Below are 6,000 nucleotides of genomic sequence, written 5' to 3'. Positions count from 1 at the left end.
ATGCTGCTCTGGACAGTTCCTAAAATGGACAGAGATGTCAGCAGAGAGCACTGCTTTCCACTGGAGTACCCCTTTAAAGAACTGGAGTATTCCCTTAATGTGTACGGGTGAGTGGAAAAACAAGGGTGTAAAAAAGCACATGGGCTTCTCATCATAATCCAGGCATAACTTTTTTATTTTAATAATAATTTTCAGCGCAGAGATATAAGACTTTTGGTCAGTATGTAAATTAGACTTGCATACGCTTGCCCTGCCTTTGATTGACAGCAGACACAGAGGCAGATAATAAGAGGAAATGAGTTGGCCAACCCAGGGCTCTTGCCGTTCTGGGGAACGCCCACTAGGCACTTGAGAACTATTGAAATAAATAAGGTACGTCAGGATGACGTGTTCTAACTAACCAGGGGCTTATTTACACCCCTGTTTTCTTGGTCTGCTTTAAAGAGGACATGTGGCCCACCTCAAAAAGTGAGATGTTACTGTTATTAAATAGCTAAGGGTGCCCTGATTAAACACCTTTTTACAGATTATTGATATGCCTTTCTGTTCCCGCTTGTCTGTCAACTCAGCCCACTTTTAATCTGCCTAATACCAGTTGCACAACTATGAACATTCTAGAACAGTGGTCTTCAACCTGCGGACCTCCAGATGTTGCAAAACTACAACTCCCAGCATGCCCGGACAGCCAACGGCTGTCCGGGCATGCTGGGAGTTGTAGTTTTGCAACATCTGGAGGTCCGCAGGTTGAAGACCTCTGTTCTAGAACTTATTTATTCATTTGTTTATATATTTATTTATTTACCGTATATACTCGAGTATATGCCGAGTTTTTCAGCACGATTTTTCGTGCTGAAAACGCCCCCTCGGCTTATACTTGAGTGAACTGTGAGGGGTGACTTAGCTGTGAGGGGATGGTCCGGGCCGTCCATCTTCGGCCATCTATGCTGCAGGGACTGTCCGGTGGGGAGGGTTAGTCGTTCTGGGCTGTCCATCTTCACCGGGAGGCCCTCTTCTCCGCTCCGGGCCGGCCCCAAACTAGTGACGCTGCATAGACGCCACCGCGCAGGGACATTCATGCGCAGGGACGTCACTGCGCGTCGTCGTCAAGGCAACGTCACTAGTACGTGGCCGGCCCGGAATGGAGAAGAGGGCCTCCCGGTGAAGATGGACAGCCCGGAACGACTAACCCTCCCCACCGCACGGTCCCTGCAGCATAGATGACCGAAGATGGACCGCCTGGACCAGCTCACCCTTCCTTCCCACCGACAAACTGGGTAGGTGAGTAGGAAACAAAAGGGGGGTCTGGATGATGACGAAGGCCGCAGTGGTCTTCAACCTGCGGACCTCCAGATGTTTCAATACTACAACTCCCAGCATGCCCGGACAGCCGATGGCTGTCCGGGCATGCTGGGAGTTGTAGGCTTGCAACATCTGGAGTTCTGCAGGTTGAAGAGTGAAGACCACTGAAAGAGATTGACAGGCGGTGATGATGACGAGGGTGATGATGATGGGGGTGTTAATGACGGGGTCTGGATGATTACAGGGGGGAATGATGACATGGGGGGGATGATGTATTTACCACCCTAGGCTTATAGTCGAGTCAATAACTTTTCCTAGGTTTTTGGGGTGAAATTAGGGGCCTCGGATTATATTCAGAACGGCTAATACTCGAGTATATACGGTATGTATATATATATATATATATATATATATATATATATATATATTTTTTAAGATAACTTCTCTCCGTTCACTTTTCTACTTTTCTACAACTCAGTCTACTTTATTTTCCTTTCCGGGAAGCTAATTCCCTGTTCTCAGATAATCCCAAAAAAGTTTTGCAGAACTGATGACAAGTTGCAGAAATGTAGCGGGACAGATGTTATAAATCAGGAGTCTACTGCTGTCTAATGATGTTAGGAGTCAGACAGATGTGATTGATCTCGGTGACTGTCCAGAGCCATAGTCTCACCTTACATGTTTCTCTCTGCTAAATAGATTAGATGTTTCCCAAAGAGACTGAAAATGGGATCACATATCCTTGAACTTTAGACACGAGCCTTCATCCAAGACAATTGAAGCTTGTTATAATCCTTGCAATATGATTTAATGACTTACAAGGGAACTGTAAAGTTCTAGGCCGGGTTACTGCACTGTATTCTGTACGACTGACCTTGGATGAAGGAAATCTTCTTGTACATAATTCATACCCGGTAAAATATAAAAGCAGACTTCCAGCTATATTCAGCCATTCCTAAAGTAGAAAATATTTGGGGCACTGGTCCATAAAAAAAAAAAATAGACAGAGCTGGATAAACCTTTAGGGTGCGTTCACACGCTTTTTGCGGGTTTTCCGTATTTGAAAGGGGGCGGGCTCTTCTCGGCTGTCCGCAGCAGATTTTCCACAGAGGAATTTACACTGCGGAAAATCCGCCGCAAGCCCCGTTGAAGTCATTAGGAACTGCGGCCGTTTTTTTCGCAGCGTAAATTCCGCTGCGGAAAATCTGCTTCGGACAGCCGTGAAGAGCCCGTCCACTTTCAAATATGCAGCGGAAAACCCACAAAAACTAAAAGCGTGTGAATGCACCCTCAGGGTGCTTTCCCACTTGGCGTATACTGCGTATTCCTTGCTCACTATACACACAGGGCTTTACAACGGCAGTCCTATGTGTGTAGTGAGTTTTGGAGGCGGAGCCGTGTGCCGGCGTGACTGTGACGCGCGGCTTCACCTCCAAAACTCACTACACACATAGAGGGAGATTTATCAAAGCCTGTGCAAAGGAAAAGTTTCCCAGTTGCCCATAGCAACCAATCAGATTTCTTCTTTCATTTTTAACAAGGCCTCTGCAAAATGAAAGTAGCAATCTGATTGGTTGCTATGGGCAACTCAGCAACTTTTCCACTTCACTATTATTGATAAATCTCCCCCATAGCGCTGCCGCCATAAAGCCCTGTGTGTATAGTGAGCAAGGAATATGCAGCGTATTTCCCGCTGCTGCCGTAAATTTTGAGCAGCGTGATTTACGCTGCGTATACGCCAAGTGGGAACGCACCCTTAGTACGAATCTGAAACTTCTTATAAAAATGAAGACTGATATTATCTAAGAAATTAAAGCAGTCGGGGAGATTTATCAAAACCTGTGCAGAGGCAGATTTGCCCAGTTGCCCATAGCAACCAATCAGATCGCTTCTTTCATTTTTCACAGGCCTTGTTAAGAATGAAAGAAGCGATTGGATTGGTTGCTATGGGCAACTGAGCAACTTTGCCTCTCCACAGGTTTTGATAAATCTCCCCCAGTATTCTTATTTCCTTTAATGGCTTCCCAAAGCCCTCCAGTCTGTTTGTGGCTCCTGAAGGGGGTCAGAAAGGCAAAAACAGTTGCTGCAGGTGAGTTACATTGTTTGCTTAAAGGGGTACTCCGGTGGAAAACTATTTTTTTTTACAAATCAACTGGTTCCAGAAAGTTAAAAGATTTTTAAATTACTTCTATTTAAAAATATATATATATATATTAACCCTTCCAGTACTTATCAGCAGCTGTATGCTCCACAGGAAGTTGTGTAGTTCTTTTCAGTCTGACCACAGTGCTTTCTGCTGCCACCTCTGTCCATGTCAGGAACTGTCCAGAGCAGGAGAAAATCTCCATAGCAATCCCCTGCTCCAGACATGGACAGAGGTGTCAGCAGAGAGCACTGAGGTCAGACTGAAAAGAACAACTCAACTTCCTGTGAAGCATAAAACAGCTGATAAGTACTGGAAGGATTAAGATTTTTTAATAGAAGTAATTTACAAATCTGTTTATCTTTCTGGCACCAGTTGATTTGATAAAATAAAAATAAAAAAATTCCACCGGAGTACCCCTTTAAAGAGAATCTGACAGCTGGTTCACCCGCACTAAAACCCAGGATACTGGGTTATAGTGCAGGTGAAGAGCTGTAAAATAATGGGTCACTTACTTAAAGGGGTACTCCCCCCTAGAGGATAGGGGATAGGATGTCTGATCATGGTGGTCCGGCTGCTGGGACCCTCGTGATCTCTGAACCGGCACCGTGGCACTCTCTGAACACAGAAGCTTGCAGCTTGAACTATCCATCCCACCCCCTCCCATAGACATGAATGGAGGGGGCGTGACGGCTGTGGTTGCCTGTCATCCGACTTCGCTCCATGCACCAGATGACTGATGTGCCGCGCCATATCCTTTGTATAGGGGATAAAATGTCTAGGGGCGGAGTACCCTTTTAAATCTGTTCTTTAGGTGCATCGTTATGGTAGTAAATAGCTTTATTCCTAATGTGCCCCAGCGCACACACGGAGGTGAGAAGCAAGCTGGCTAGGCTCCCCTGCCTCATTTATATTCTGCCTGTGGACTGTCCCCAGCTTCATTATTAAAATCCTTCACTCTCACGTCACTAGGATGTGAGAGCCAGCTGGGTGAGGTGAGCACTGGCTTGCTGCACCCGGAATTTGGGTGTAGTGAGGCTTCAGTGGCGCAGGTAAAAAGACTTGCTCACTTACCCCGTCTGCTCTCATGTCCTAGTGACGTGGTGGGCTCCCAGCAGAAAATAGATGGGACAGGCGAGCCCGGCCAGCCTGCTCCCTACCTCCAATAAGCACTAGGGTGCATTAGGTATAAAGTTATTTACTATTGTGACACTGCAACTAAGAAATGGATCTAAGTACTGTACAGCTCTTCACCTGCACTATAACCAGGGCTCAAGTCCTGCAGGAACGCATGGGAACTGAGTTCCTGCACTTTTTCCACAGCAGGAACCCCGTTCTCATTAGCAGGACCAGCCCTTTAGTAAAAATCATGGGTGAGTTCCCACACTTTTTTTCCCCAAGACTTGACCCCTGACTATAACCCAGGTTTAATGCGGGTGAACCAGCTGTCTGATTCTCTTTAATTCCCATTGATTAATTGGGACTGCTGTTAAGAAAAGAGTGTAGCTTGTGGGGCCATCCCATTGATGCAATTCTCGCTGATGTCAATGGGAGTTATGTAAATTGCATAACTGGTTGTTTTCAGCTTCACAGCCACCTCGGACTGCTGCATTCTGGCTGGAGGGTGATGGGAATAACCCTTTGACTTTCTTCTTGTGACTTTGGACCACGAGTGAGAGAGCATTTAATGACCAAATATGTAAAGTAGCTGCCCTCCAGAAGAAAAAGAGTTGGCTTTCTAGTGGCATCCCTGTTAATCAGTGCTCGATCCCTAAAAGAGCCTTAAAACATGTCAGAATTTCCTCCAAAAGGAAGAGAACCCATCTGTAGACAGCTGTGTCAAGGTTCTTGTCTTTTGTCAGTACAAAGCAGGGTGCTTGTTGGCTGGGTGAGAGGCCTTTCTTTCATATGGGTCTGAAGTGTGTGCATTATGCCCATCCTTATACATGGGTGTAACTACCAGAGTAGCTTCTATGAGGTCCAGCAGCCCAGGGGGCCCATCCCAGTTAGTGGGAGGAGTAAAAAGGGGCAAATTAAAATCAATTCAGACCACTACGAGACCAAGTAATGTAGAAAAAGAACTGTAGTCTGAGCGCATACAAAAGTAACCATAAGCTTTCCATGTCTTGAACTCACTTGCTATTGAAGTGTTCTGTAGTAGTTCTTCTACATGGGCCAATGGTTCCATGTTACATGCACCTGCTAGCATTCATACATGGATTGAATAGTTACTCATGTGACAAACAAGGAGTAAGGACATGCAGCCCTATTCCCTACCTGCACCCTGCCCACTTAGACAATCTGCCCTAGACAAAGCACCAGTACATAAGGTATATCAAATTAAAAGGATTGAACAACATGGTCCCTTTCTTTCAAAAACAGTGCCACAGCTGCCCACAGGTTGTATGTGGTATTGCATCTCAGCCCCTTTCACTGTAATGGAGCTGAGCTGCAATACCAGACAGAATCGACGGACAGACTTGTGTTTGTAAGAGAGCAGCCATGTCTTTTCAATCCTGTACAATCCCTTTAAATAAGTCATAGGTAACACTGAATAA

This window comes from Hyla sarda, chromosome 8, assembly GCF_029499605.1.
Source record: "Hyla sarda isolate aHylSar1 chromosome 8, aHylSar1.hap1, whole genome shotgun sequence".
In the NCBI taxonomy this organism is placed as follows: Eukaryota; Metazoa; Chordata; class Amphibia; order Anura; family Hylidae; genus Hyla; species Hyla sarda.
The sequence above is the reverse complement of the archived record's forward strand: the minus strand, read 5'-3'. Positions refer to the sequence as shown.